Raw genomic sequence first — 16,497 nt, 5'->3', positions numbered from 1 at the left:
GGGGGTCCCACCATAGCTAACAACATGCCCGTTTGCAGAGCCTAGGCTGTGTATTAATACTGGACGCACGCACACATTTGTGTCATTGACCAAGACACCTCACCCCAAACTGCTCCAGGGGCGCTGTACCATGGCTGACCCTGCACTCTGACCCCCTTCGAAGTGTGGGAACTTGAAGGGGATATGCGGAAAGACTAATTTAAATCAAATACAGCCATTGACTAATAAAGTAACTTAAATATTCCCACTAGACTAATATAAGGCCGTTTGTCTGGCTATTGTTTTGATTCTCAGCAAAGCAGGAAATATATTAGACTTGTGAAGTCACACCTTTGTCTGCGCACACACACACACACACACCAGTTTTAGCACCTTTTGAAGTCGACTTCCTCTGAATCATTAAAACTAGACTAAACTGTGGAAGACAATAAAGAAATAAATGAAAAGAAAATAAATCTCTAGACTAAACACGTTTGGTCATTGGCGGAGACACTAACAAACTCTGGCTGTTATTTTTAATTTGCTGTTATCACAAAAAACACGACAGTGCTAGTATTTTGATTGTGTGCCACTAGGGGGAGGTGAAATCACAGTTCAACCTTTTGTGTTGGAGGGAGAAAAGATAAATACTAGGTTGGTTTAAATTGAAGCTGGGGTGGACTTGTCTATTTTGCTTCCATAACATTTCAGACAAATCAGAAATAGGTGCATATCCATGGTTAGGAAAGCTAAATCAGACTACTACCTCAAACTAATTTCAAACTGCTACTCCAACCCTGCACTATTTTGGAAGGCTGTGAATTATAACAAAAACAATTCTAGCACTGTTCCCAGTCAGTTAAAAATAAATGATCAGATTTTAAATGATCAGAAAGAAATTGGTTTAGCTTTCAATAAACACTTTATAGCTGCTGGTAAACTCTTTCACAATGGAGTATCTACGCCTTCTACGCCTACCACCACGAGAAATAAAAATAGCATACCACCTGTCTCTAAAACTCCTCTTTTCAGCCTTGTTCAAGTCCCAACAAGTATTGTTGTAGATGCGCTTCTTGCCATCAACCCCAGGAAGTACATGGGAGAGGACAATTTGGACCCATTTTCAATAAATCTCTCTGCACTTATCATATCAAAACAAATAACCCATATTTTTAATCTTTCCATCTCCTCTGGTATTGTTCCTAAAGTCTGGAAAAAAGCTCACGTCATTCCATTACATAAAGGGGGTGACAAAAGTGATCTTAACAATTACAGGCCAATTTCCAAACTCCCATGCCTGGCAAAAATTCTAGAATCAGTCATTAATACTCAGTTGAAATCCTTTTTATCCAGTGCTTCCATTTTGAGTCCATTTCAATCTGGTTTTAGGGCAGGCCACAGTACTGTATCTGCTGTCACTTTGGTCTTAGACAACATTGTTACAGCTATCGATAAAAAAATGCACTGTGCAGCACTTTTTGTTGATCTGTCAAAAGCTTTTGATACTTTAGATCACCATTTGCTTTTAGAAAGGCTGCATGAAATTGGTTTTGATTATTCTACATGTAGCTGGTTTAGGGACTATCTCTCTGATAGACAGCAGTCAGTTAAGCTGGGAAGCTACCAAACTGAGTTTTTAACAGTTACAAATGGTGTTCCGCAGGGCTCAATTTTAGGTCCAGTCCTATTCACAATTTACATCAATAACATTGTTTCATCACTACAAAACTGCCATGCCCATTTGTATGCGGACGACACTGTACTGTATTGCATTTCTGATTCAGTGCAACAATCTGTTCAGAACCTACAGAGCTCTTTTAACACCCTGCAGAACTGTCTAGTGGATCTCAGGCTTGTCCTTAATATAGAAAAAACAAAATATATGTGCTTTTCCAGAGCAAGAATTACACATTTTAATGATCTTATTATTCACACAAATAATGGATCTCATATTGAAAGAGTCACTGAATATAAATATCTTGGCATCTGGATAGATGAAAAACTCTCTTTTACATTTCACATAAAAAATCTTGTCTGTCGTCTCCGACAAAAGATTGGCTATTTTTATAGGAATAAAGCCACCTTCCCGTTGTTCAGTAGGAAAAGGGTTATTGAGGCAGTTTTTATGTCTGTCCTTGATTACGGTGATGTGGTTTATCGGCATGCATCTCGTTCATGCCTTAAACTCCTAGACTCTGTATTTCACTCTGCTTTGAGATTCATTACAGGAGATGCTTATGATACACACCATTGTGTTTTATATGAAAAGGTTGGGTGGTCCTCCCTTAAGGAGAGACGTGATGCACATTGGCATATTTTTATATATAAAGCTCTGACTGGAAAGCTACCACTATATTTGACAGAAATGCTGCTTATTTCAGATGGGCTTTATCAAACCCGCTCAACTGACATGCTCATGTTATATGTCCCCTATGCCCGGTCTGAGCTTGGTAAAACCGCTTTTAGCCATAGTGCCCCTGACTCCTGGAACAGCCTACAACATACAATTAAAATAAATACACTCATAACTGTTAACCAATTTAAAATTATTATTTTGAATCAGCCCCTCTACACTTGTAACTGTTTTAATTAGGCTATTATGTCTCTCATTCAATTGATCTGAATGTTTTAAATTGTTGTTGTCTGTGTGTGTGTGTGTGTGTGTGTGTGTAAACTTGTTATGTATTCTCATTGTATATTGTGTATCTGTACAAACTCGACGTCATTGTAAAAGAGGGTCACCCCTCAATTGATCTTTCGAGGTTAAATAAAGGAAAATGAAATGAAAATGAAATGAATGAAAATTTCTTTTTTCATACCAGTATAACTACATGGTCCATTTAGTGTAATGTACATTTTGTTGTTTATTTTTAATATATTATCAATAATCTGAAGCAAAAGCTACTTAGGGCTCCTTTGTTTACATACCAGTTTACAAAGCCTGGGCTGTGTATTAACTGATTTAGAAAAATAGTGATTTTGACAACAAGAATGGTTGACTCCACCTTTAACACAAAATACAATTACACACACACACACACACACACACACACACACACACACACACACACACACACACACACACACACACACACACACACACACACACACACACACACACACAGACAAAGCTCTCCCAAGCCCAACTACTCCGACACCCACTTCATACAAGGGAATAAGTATAGAGACCGTTGCTATCTTTGTTTTGCCAAATGAAAACCTTGACATAATACAATGAAAATACAAACTAGACCAGCCTCGCCCAAGACACTTTAGCTGTCAAAGTCCCTCCCATTGTCTAACAGTGAGACCAAGACCCTGCTATGTGACTGTCTGCTGTATGGGAGATATCTGCCCACTTTGTGCTATATTAAGGAAACCCAGCACTGCAGTATGCCCCTTATCTTTAGACCACACTGAATCCCCCCTCTCTCAAACACACACACACGCGCACACAGTCGTTTATCCCTTATATGTTTCCCCTTGTACCTTCAAAGATCCCAGTTTAGCAACAGTGCAGATAAAGAGTTATAGGCCTTCCACCACCAGCATACTGTGTGTCCTGCTGATACGAGGGTCTCATACATAGATAGTACATAGTCTCACATCACTGTCAATGAGGAACTGAATAATCTCTCTAGAGCTCAGACACATTATGTAAACTGACAAGTGTGCCATACTACTACAAGTACTGTTCATTTCTTTAAAAAAATATATATACAGCTCTGGAAAAAAATAAGAGACCACTCCAAATGTTCAGTGTCTCTCGTTTTACTATTTATAGGCATATGTTTGAGTAGAATGAACATTTTGGTTTTATTCTATAAACTACTGAAAACATTTCTACCAAATTCAAATACATTCATGTGTCATTAAGAGCATTTTCAATAAGTTATGTAGAGATGAAGATTTAAGAAAAATCCAAACTGGTCTCTTAATTTTTTCTGGAGCTGTATATTTAAGGAAATTCTTTTGGCTTTTTCAAAGCTTTATTGATAGTGCAGCAGAGAGACAGAGATGAAATGGGGCAGAGAGGGGATTTGAGCCTCTTAACTCTCTTGTTGGTCTACTTTACTTTAATTGACATATGTATCTCATCACAGGAAATAATACATCAATCGAGTATCTCACACTATCTTACAGTCTAATAACAGAACAAAGGAAGATATGGTTTATTGCAAGTCAATAAACATCGTGCAGGTGTTACGGTTATTTTGTCCCCCCCATTTAACTACTGGGTCAAAGGTTCCAGAATAGAATAGACAGAGAGTCCTGACGGAACACTTTTAATGGAGTTGTTCTTTCACATAATATACAGACCAGAGACACACAGGGAGATGAACCGGGGACTTCCTCCTGCAGGAAGGATGTCTTGTCTGTTGTATCTCAATGGCTAAAAATGGGCCAGAAAAAAGAGGGGGGGGGGAAATGATTTGAATGAATAGTTTGTGTGTCCAGCACTTAGGGTTACGAGGGTTATGGGGTCAACGTTACATTTCACATTTTATTGCTTAGACAGTTTGCTGAGAGGTTGAGTTAACACCGTTGCCATTCATTGGTTTCACTCATTTTCAAAACAGTTAAAGCCCCTGTATTGTAAACCCAAATCCACACAATTCTTCTATGTCATTTGGGGAGTTAGTTGCATGATAGATAAGCATCTGAAAAGAGTTATAGGCTTATTTATCAATCCAAATGAAAGATATTGTTATTTAAGTTTGATAAACTTTTACAAAAAAAAAACAGCACTAAGTATGCTCTGGTTCTTCTTACAAGTGTTTTTTTAACCAATCACGGCAGTTCTCTGCTCGAATGTTCGACTAAAACAATGACTGTTGCCATGGAGATTGTTTGATATGGCCACGCCCTCACAGTCCTGTCAAACGGTCAGTAAAAAAAGTGGGTAAAAAATGCTTTTTTCTTTATTCAGATTTTTTAAGAGCATATTGAGACACCAAACCTTTTTATCATATGCATTTTTGAACACTATATCAGACCAGGTTGACAGAGGCTTTAATACCATTTCTAAGGTGACTGGGCTGTGATGTGTGTTTTAGTTGTAAACACTGCGTGGCCCTTGTGTCACTGTGGAGCGTTACGTGCGAGCAAAGCAGCGCGCTTCTCTTTCCTCCGACATGTCATTTGAAAAGGTGCTACATCCTGTATTGTTCTACTGGCTACTCACAGCCACTGATAGGAGTGTGTGTGTGTGTGTGTGTGTGTGTGTGTGTGTGTGTGTGTGTGTGTGTGTGTGTGTGTGTGGGTGTGTGTGTGTGTGTCTACTCTAGAGCCACAGTGAGTGTGTGTGTGTTTGTGTGTGTGTGTGTGTGTGTGTGTCTGTGTGTGTGTGTGTGTGTGTCTGTGTGTGTCTAATCTAGAGCCACAGTGAGTGTGTGTGTCTCAGACTGAAATGCTTCATTGATTTCACTCCCGCTCATCCTGCTGACCTGATAGCAAACTTCCTCTCTTATCAAAGCATGCACAAAAGGATACACAATATATTCTATTTTATTACTGTTTCTTTCTGAATTCACCCCTTTTTTGTCTTGTGTTTTCCCTCTTTATATTATACTATGCTGGTGAAAACATTTTATAAAATGTCACAAATGCTTTTAATAAAGAATATTTAAACAGAAAACATTCACAAAGCGTCTTTTCATTTTGTCGTTTGGGGAAATATTGTCTGTAAGCAAAAGGCAACTCTTTTAGGCAACCCTAACATGAACCTACTTCATACCTGAACCTTAAAACCTATAGTGTTAACCCTCAAACAGCTCCTTCAAAAGCCTGTCCCAAAGTGAAAACCGGACAAAATGTCCCTATGTCCCCACTCTTAAGATCTAAAATGTAATTAGGAGAAGTTATGTAAAGCAGAGGTGAGCATCAATGTCTGTAGCCTATTTTTAAAAGTTGGTTTATGTCTGTGCACACAACAACCCTCAGCTTCTGTCGACACCAGCCATGAAATATCGACTCCTGTAATCTTGCGACAATCTCGCTGGCCTTTTGTAACTCAGTCACACACACACACACACACACACACACACACACACACACACACACACACACACACACACACACACACACACACACACACACACACACACACACACACACACACACACACACACACACACACACACACACACACACACACACACACAGAGACAGTCCCTGTTTTCAGGAAGAGCAAAGCAGATGCAAGTTGACCCAGTGAACTCAATGCTTAGAAAGGCATTTTCTACTAAAACTATTTCAGTTTTCTTGTTCAAAGCAAATGAAGGGATCCGCACTGTTTCATTTTAAAGCTATAGTGCGTAACCCTTTTATATTAAGCCATCGTCAAACGAGTTGACACAAAGAAGTTGATGAAGCCTATCAGCTCCACCAAACTCTCTCTGTATTTCTCAGCATGGCAGCGTTTACAAACTGGTGTCGCCCCCCCCCCCCGACACTGGAGCAGGAACTCAGAAAAATCCCCAAGAAGCGCCCATGTATGTACACTACCACTATGGTCCAAAGGGGGCGCTACAATGAACAAGAACTGGAATTTACTAGTAGCAACAAGCTTTAAAACAATCTGTCATAAGTCTTGTCTGCTCTTCGTATATTATTGGCTCTAAGGAAGGATGGGAAAGGGACAGGCCAGCGACCTAGACTAACCCAGCAGGAGTCAGCGGGCGTGGGCGCCCCAAACAATGGCAGCGTTTAAAATCTGATAATGGCGGCAAGAAGCTCAACTAGACCTCATCTAGGATCCAAATATAACTGTTTCTACTTTGAGCTTCAATGATGAATTGTGGAGCTACTTGAAAAACCCAGACACACACAGACACACACAGACACATGCACACACACACACACACACACACACACACACACAGACACAGACACACACACACAGACACAGGCACACACACACACACACACAGACACACACACACACACACACACACACCCACCCACACACACACACACACACACACACACACACACACACACACACACACACACACACACACACACACACACACACACACACTACAACTTAGAAACACACACACACACACAGACAGACACACAGACACACACACACACACACACACACACACAGACACACACACACACACTACAACTTAGAAACACACACACACACACACACATACAACCCCCCCCCCCCCACACACACACACACACACACACTCTTTCTATTGTCCGACACAGAGCACAAAAACACTGTCAGTAGACAATGGAGGGTCACTGCCGAGGCCTCAGAATAATCATAACAATGACAGGTCCCTTATTTATATCTGTTAAGAGACTCCCCACTGCAGCCTGAGTGCTTTGTTATTAACAGGAAGAGAGCTGCTCCCTCTGTATATAAACAGACTTCTCTTTAGAGTGAGTCACGGTAGCACATTTCATTGTTTTCTTTCACCGTGCGGTTGATACCAGTTAGTAGCTATTAAAGGCACAGTGCGTAAAAAAGGGATTTTCTTTTAGAACAGACAGAAATTAGAAATGGAATATATTGTTATATAGATGTATAACTGCTTGAAAGTAAAAGTTGTATCTTTAGAATGAGCCTTTTATATCTACATAGGTGCTACCATGTTGTACCACCGCATTTCTACAGTAGCACAGAATGGACAAACTTAACGGCCTTACGCGTTTTTATATACAGTGGGCGTCCTGGGGAAATGCACCTATTGGAAGACCAAGAAGAAGTACTATAGAATAAACACATCTTCACCTCATCACTTGATATTGTGGAAAGACTTGAGGCAGTGGTGGATGATGCCATCTTTAGTAACTAGCCTCTTGTCCTTGAACGGCACATTAGCTTCTGTAAATTCTTCAAACGGGAGTGGTTAGCAAGGGAGCGTTGAAATCTAGATTTTTCTAGATCTAGAGCTCTTGCGCCAGTGTCAATGGGGCGACACCAGTTATTAAACGCTGCCATACTGAGAAATACAGAGAGAGTTTTGTGGAGCTGATAGGCTTAATCAACTTTGTGTCAACTTGTTTCGCAATGGCTTGAATGTAACCGACATTCATTCATATGGAAAAGTTACCCACTATAGCTTTAAAGGGGAATTGGACCACAATAAGCAAAGCTACCAACTCAGTTGAACTATGTGCTGGAATCCATCTAAGCACATGGAAGGATTAGCGACGCCCGGTACGCGCTAACACTACTGAACAGTTTCATAAACAAATGTCCTTAGCACACACTCACAAACACACACACACACACACACACTCGCGCACACACACACACACACACACACACACACACACACACACACACACACACACACACACACACACACACACACACACACACACACACACACACTCACACACACAAAGCTAACCCTAACAGGTCAGTCTTTAGGTCGGCATGTTCCCGAGAGGAATTCCAAAGACACTCCCAGACCACACAATACTTTCACTGTCTCCTTACACCACGGAGAATCACCACTTTAAGTGATGTACTCGTCTATTCAAGCCAATCTTTGTTCGAAAGACACTGGAGGCAAAACATTGTTTTTTCAAGCACTGGTTAATATTTTGCTTCCATAACATGTCTTCTTTCATACTAGTACGAATGAAAGGTCCAACATGTACAATTAGGTTTTGATTGGACTGAACCTTGTCTGTTTGTGTCTGTATATTTCTCTCTTTTCAAAATGAAAAAAAGATTTGAACTCTGACGTTATGCAACATCTAGATTTTAGTTTGTTTGAAAAATGCAACTGTACATAATTATTTAGACATGGCAACATTTGTATAGTTATTCAAATGATAAAAAATACAGATGTAATACAAATATATGTTTTGATGTCCGTAATCAACGGGCAAAGTTTTATGATGATATCTAAAAACGTTACCCTTTTTAATTCACCTGCAGTGTCTAGCATTAATCATGATAATTGTTGACCCACTAAATTTGTTTTTATAAAATTGACATTTATTTTCCCCAAAAACATCATTGCAAGTTCCTTTAGTCAACCTTAAAGATGTTACGATTCAAACACAGACTGCTCTCAGAGTGACAACACATTGATTGACCCTCTAACCTCAGTTTGCCCTGTAGGTTATCAGCTCTGCTCCAGGACAACACACACACACACACACACACACACACGCACACGCACACACACACACAAACACACACACACACACACACGCACGCACACACACACACGTACCACACACACACACACACACACACAACACTCGCTCAATTAGCTCCGTCATGTCACACACAGATAAGACCAATAAGGTGTTCCTGGACACCATCAAACAAGAGGGTCAAGACAAATCCATATGTTATAGATATAGGACAAACAGCTTGTTCTTAAACCCTACATGATGTTCCTGAAGATAACAACTACTGTGTGTGAGCAGTGTACCTACTGTATGTGCTCATGAACCAGCTCTGTCAAGTAACTGACAGTATTGAAGTAACTATTTACAAAAGGGCACTTTTTTTTATAAAGAAGCATCGTTTTAATTTTTTTGAAAGTCAATCAATCCTCATATATTGATTGTGCTTTTTCAGTTGATTTACTAACACATTAAAGGTGGAGTTAGCGATTCTGGAGTGAATATCTCCTCATGATCCAATACCTGGGTGTACTGTGTGTGCGCTGAATACACAGCCTAGGCTCTGTAAACGGACATGTTACTAGCTACGGTAGGCCCCTTTGTTTACACACCAGTTTATAGAATATAGCCCAACATCACAATTGACAATTTGTATCAGGTGGCTTGAAAAATATATAATAAGGTATGTGTGATCTAATTGGTCAAAAGACACACACACACACACACACACACACACACACACACACACACACACACACACACACACACACACACACACACACACACATCCACGCCACACAAGTTCAAACTAGATAAAACGATCGATGAAAAGTTAATGGTTAATCTTTTTATCAGTCATGACATTTGGACTTTTTCCAAACCTATGTCACACTGTCTGCATCACTGGAAATGTCTCACCCACTGAAAAATAAATCGACAAAAGCAGTGTGATTCTGTGTGTGTGTGTGTGTGTGTGTGTGTGTGTGTGTGTGTGTGTGTGTGTGTGTGATCATTGCGAGAGTTACTTGGCATCTTTCGAAACTGCAAAATGCAAAGTGTTGCCTTTCACCGGATGCTATCGTGTGAAGGAAGTTTCACAAGTTTAAGATGGTGAAGGAATGTGTGTGGCAGGACTTTCACATTTTGATCAGTACCTCGTTTAGACAGTGCCTTGCCAAAGTATTCATACCCTTTGAACTTTTCCACATTTTGTCACGTTACAACCACACACGTTCATTTATTTTATTGGGATTTCATGTGATAGACCAACACAGAGTGGCGCATCATTGTGAAGTGGAATGAAAATGATACATTGTTTAAAAAAAATAATTATAAATAAAAAAACTGAAAAGTGTGGCGTGCAAAAGTATTCAGCCCCCCTGAGTCAATACTTTGTAGAACCACGTATTGCTGCAATTACAGCTGCAAGTCTTTTGGGGTATGTCTCTACCAGCTTTGTACATCTAGAGACTGATATTTTTTCCCATTCTTCTTTGCAAAATAGCTTAAACTTCAGATTCAGCGTCAGATTGGATGGAGAGCGTCTGTGAACAGCAATTTCCAAGTCTTTCCAAAAAACCTCAAACTTCAAGACAGTTAATCACTTGGATATAGATACAGATACATACCCTAACCCTTAAAAAAGGAGTAACAATTTAATATTGTTTTTCCTCAAGCAAATCAATTCTCTTTAGCCATTACATTCTTCGAGTGTAGGCTACTCAGAATATTAGACATTTTACATTATATTACCCAGAAGCAAAAACAGAGTTACACACACACACACACACACACACACACACACACACACACACACACACACACACACACACACACACACACACACACACACACACACACACACACACACACACACACATACACACACACACACACACACACACACACACACAAAACACACACACACACACACGCACACACATTCAAATACCTGCTTGAGCAGCACATGAACAATACAGTTATCAGTAGGCTATGATTGACACAAAGTGTTTGTCAGATCATCTGAGAGATGAATGGAACATTTGACATAAGCAGAATTCTCCAAAGTGGGCGCCAGAATGAACACAAATGGAAAGTTCCTCGGAGCACTTAGGGGTTTCCATAGCAACAACTCCCGGCCCAACCTGTCCCATTTAACACACACCTTTACACACATACACACACACACACACACACACGCACAAACGCGCGCCCGCACACACACATACACACACACACACACACACACACACACACACACACACACACACACACACACACACACACACCTACCTCATAATCACTTTTCACTTTCTCCAACAGACTGTAATATAATGTTAAGTCAGGCTCACACACTCAACCCTGAAGCAAAGGGCAGGAGATTGTACTCTTCCACTTATTCATGACTGATGTTTTATGAGTATGTCATTTTCTAAACACTTCTGTATTCACTTGTGGAAAACATAAATAAAATAAAAAATACTAATTTAAAAAAAGAGATTGCAAATTGTACTATTAGGTTTATGTGTGTGTCCTGGGGTTAGAGAAAGCCTGCATTGTAGAGTGGCAATCCCTGGAAATAAATATGCTTATAGCTTACTCAAGAGTGTGAGTGCTACAGGGAGTGACTGTGTGTGTGTGTGTGTGTGTGTGTGTGTGTGTGTGTGTGTGTGTGTGTGTGTGTGTTTGAGTGAGTGTTTATTGGAATTTCCTGTCACTTTCAGGGAATAGATTTAGTCAGAACTGTTATCAGCTATTCCTACAAGTCTCAATTCAAGCTGGGACTTGTGGCGCACGGACACACACACACACACACACACACACACACACACACACACACACACACACACACACACACACACACACACACACACACAATTGATTCAAATCAAAACACTCTAGGCATGACTTATTTTAGTTTGACTCACTGGAAATGGGACTTTTCACACAGAGCTCCCACCACAGTTTCAGGCACACACACACTTTGCAATTCTTGCCTTGAGGTTAAATACTCATGCAATCAATAAGGGCCCAAACAGTGAAAGTCATTGTGAGGATGATGTTTCCATGGTAGGCTATCAGTGTTCCAATCAGTGGGGTAATACGGTATGTCGGGAAAACACTAGACCACTTTCTCGAAAGGAAATTCTTATTACAAACTTCCTAGAATTAGGTTAGTAGTAGTAGTTCACTGAAATGGCAAACTACAAATGATGATCATATAGATGCTGAAAAATATATGAATTGCAGGTTGGAAGATGTTGTAACAGGCTGAAAGAAATATATATTGGTCGAGAAAAGAGTTTAACTTTTTTCTTCTTCTTTGGCCTAATAACATACCCTAACTTGACCAAGTGGTATTAAGATAAATCAATCAGGTAAAGTTAACATATCATGAATGTATCATGAATATTAAGTAAGTGCTGTTTACTTTACAATTGTATTTTATCCACAAAACAAAATATGACATTAATTAAGTTTGTCATAAAAAAAAAAAAAAATCTATAGGAGAATCCCAGACCCCCTGCTAATGTTGACACAGCCACTACACCCATGCTCCGTCAAATAGCCTATAGTTTGAATGTTCCATTTTAATTTCCTGTTTGCGTTGTTGCTATACAGTACATACAGCTCTGGAAAAAAGGGACACAACTCAAAATGTTCAGTGTCTCTTATTTTATGTCATTAATTTTAGAGCATTTCCTTTGAGTTATGTAGAGATGAAGATTTAAGAAAAATCCAGACTGGTCTCTAAATTTTTTCCAGAGCTGAATATACAGTAGGCTATAGGCTAAAACTCTAGCAAGACCGTCCCTGTTTCACCTCTCTGCGTGCCTCATACATAGTGTTTTTGTAAACACCGGCGAGCCCAGATGAAGGGAGTGTTTTATCAACATTCTCTAGTGTTGTCTGTTTCATTCCTGAGATGTTATGTAACCAAAGCGCTGACCTGGTCAAATGCTTTCTCCTCTGTTTGATAAGGAACCCTAACCCTAACCCTCCACTGTTTGATAAGGAACCCTAACCCTAACCCTAACTCTCCTCTGTTTGATAAGGAACCCCAACCCTAACCCTAACTCTCCTCTGTTTGATAAGGAACCCTAACCCTAACCCTCCACTGTTTGATAAGGAACCCTAACCCTAACCCTAACTCTCCTCTGTTTGATAAGGAACCCCAACCCTAACCCTAACTCTCCTCTGTTTGATAAGGAACCCTAACCCTAACCCTCCACTGTTTGATAAGGAACCCTAACCCTAACCCTCCACTGTTTGATAAGGAACCCTAACCCTAACTCTCCTCTGTTTGATAAGGAACCCTAACCCTAACCCTCCACTGTTTGATAAGGAACCCTAACCCTAACCCTAACCCTCCTTTGTTTGATAAGGAACCCTAACCCTAACTCTCCTCTGTTTGATAAGGAACCCTAACCCTAACCCTCCACTGTTTGATAAGGAACCCTAACCCTAACCCTCCACTGTTTGATAAGGAACCCCAACCCTAACCCTAACCCTCCACTGTTTGATAAGGAACCCTAACCCTAACTCTCCTCTGTTTGATAAGGAACCCTAACCCTAACCCTCCACTGTTTGATAAGGAACCCTAACCCTAACCCTCCTCTGTTTGATAAGGAACCCTAACCCTAACCCTCCTCTGTTTGATAAGGAACCCTAACCCTAACCCTCCTCTGTTTGATAAGGAACCCTAACCCTAACTCTCCTCTGTTTGATAAGGAACCCTAACCCTCCACTGTTTGATAAGGAACCCTAACCCTAACCCTCCTCTGTTTGATAAGGGCTGTTTATGGTGGGAGGCCGCGGGGAGTTAGGGAGGATTATATGTGACGGGATGGGGCCGTTATTCAGCCCGACCACCCTGTTCGCACACACACACACGCACTCACGCGAAAACACACACGCGTACACACACACACACACACACACACACACACACACACACACACACACACACACACACACACACACACACACACACACACACACACACACACACACACACACACACACACACACACACACACACACAGGGCCCGGTCCTCAATGGTTATTATTTTAGTTTAGTGCTGTCTCTGGTTTTACAATGAGTATGGCTGTCTGTTTGTGCTAGAACAAGTGAGTTTGTTAACAAAGACTGACCAACTTAAAGCTGTAGGCTACTGTGTAAGATTTTCAAATGAAAAAGGTTGATTTTTATATTTCTTATATTATTTTTCACTTGTATTTTGTCCACAATAGTGATTATGGAGAACGCTTGTTGTCAAAATCACTTTTGTCAAAATCAGTGAATATCCCTTCATGATCCACTTCCTGTGCGTACTATGTGTGCACTAAACAAAAATCAGGTTTTCTTGTTTACATACCGTGGTTAACATAGGCTACCAGTTTACAGAGACTAGGTTGTGTATTAACAAACAAAAACAGGCTTTTGGATAACTATTCGGCTAATTATTTAGACTTTACAGAGCAGTCAAGACACCAAAAATTCCTGTCACATAGTTACGTATGGTACATAATTACATAGTTCAGCTTTAATGCAATGTTTTGCTCCTTTGCATTGTGGGTTTTTATCACCTAACCCACTTTTAATAGAGCCATAATAATACTTGTTTACCACCAAACCAAGGTATGCCCATTATAACGAGCGATGTGGAATGTGACTCTGTGTAATTGTAGGAAACTAGTGCGGATATCTACATGGGAACTCGCTGCTCCTATAATAACGGCCATTAAAACATCTAAATTTATCCTGTGAAAGAGGCTTGATTATCCTGTGCACAGACCCCCTCCTAGTCCCCCAAGATCTATTCAGTGGAACTGGCGCTTCCTTGTCATGTGAGAAGTTAATCTAAAAAAACTCCTTCCTTAAGACTTGGTGGAGTCAGTGATTCTAGAGAACGCTTGTTGTCAAAATCACTTTCTGTCGAAATCAGTGAATAACTCCTCACGATACGCTACCTGTCTGTAGGTATACAGTGTGTGCGCTGATGGAAATCTGGTGTAAATACACAGCCTAGGCTCTGTGAACTGGTATGTAAACAAAGGGTAAAGTGGCCCAGTGTAGCTTGTAGTAGGCCTAGGCTACTGATGCAAGTGTAACAACCGAAGTATAAGCCGATCAGTATAGGCTAGCTTGGCCCAAATCTGATTTTGACAAAAAGTGATTTGGAAAACAAGCATTCTCCAGAATTACTGACTCCACACACACACACACACACACACACACACACACACACACACACACACACACACACACACACACACACACACACACACACACACACACACACACACACACATACAAAATTGACTCCTGACATGAGTTCTCAGCACATCAGAAGATCTCCAGTCAGTTGGGACTTCAAAGCAAAACATTATAAAGGTTCATTGGACAACACGCTTGATTAGCTTCAGAGAAATAGCCACTTAAAGTTACGAGGTAAAGCCCCTGTTAAAACAACTACACAATATCCTTCTAACTAAGTCATTTGGGGAGTAGGTTGTATGATAGTAAAGCATCTGAAAAGAGTATCTATCTATCTATCTATCTATCTATCTATCTATCTATCTATCTATCTATCTATCTATCTATCTATCTATCTATCTATCTATCTATCTATCTATCTATCTATCTATCTATCTATCTATCTAAATTAAAGATATTGTCATTACAGTTCGATAATCTTTACAGAAATTAGGTTTAGATGAGGTAGTCTATGTTCTGGTTCTTATGACACAGTAAGTATTTTGAACCAATCACGGCAGCTCTCTGCCCGAACGTTCTATATACAGAGCAAATGGTATGAATATATTACTTCTAGAATATCTACAACAGCTGTTTGTAAATGCTGCCATACTCTAGATTTATATGAAAAAGTCATTCACAATAGCTTTAAATAAGAGAACAGAAATACACGTCAAAACTCCTTTTGAAGGGCGCTCCGGTGGCGTCGTGGATAGAGTGACCCGTGGACCTTTACTGCATGTCATCCCCCCTCTCTCTCTGCCTCCCCATTTCAACTCAGTATTATCTAATAAAGCTAGAAAATGCCCCCCCCCAAAAAAAAAATCGTCTTTTGAAGTCTTAATCTTAGATATCAATAGAAACGTTTACTAGTGTGAAACTTTTATAGTTTCTTCTTATCGCTGGTACAATAAACGTCCCCAGAAACTGAGTCAGTCTCGTAAAGTTGAATAACGCTTTGATCCGTCATGTGGACCATCTGAAATTACTGAAGCAATGCAGAACACAATGTATGTGATGATATGCAGTGTGTGTGTGTGTGTGTGTGTGTGCGTGCGTCTGTGTGTGTGTGTATGTGTCTCTCTCTGCCTGTCTCTCTCTCTCCCTGTCTCTCTCTCCGCCTCCCTCTCTCCCCCTCCCTCTCT

Source organism: Ammodytes marinus, assembly GCF_949987685.1.
Source record: "Ammodytes marinus genome assembly, chromosome: 3".
Lineage (NCBI taxonomy): Eukaryota > Metazoa > Chordata > Actinopteri > Uranoscopiformes > Ammodytidae > Ammodytes > Ammodytes marinus.
This window is presented reverse-complemented; position numbering follows the sequence as displayed.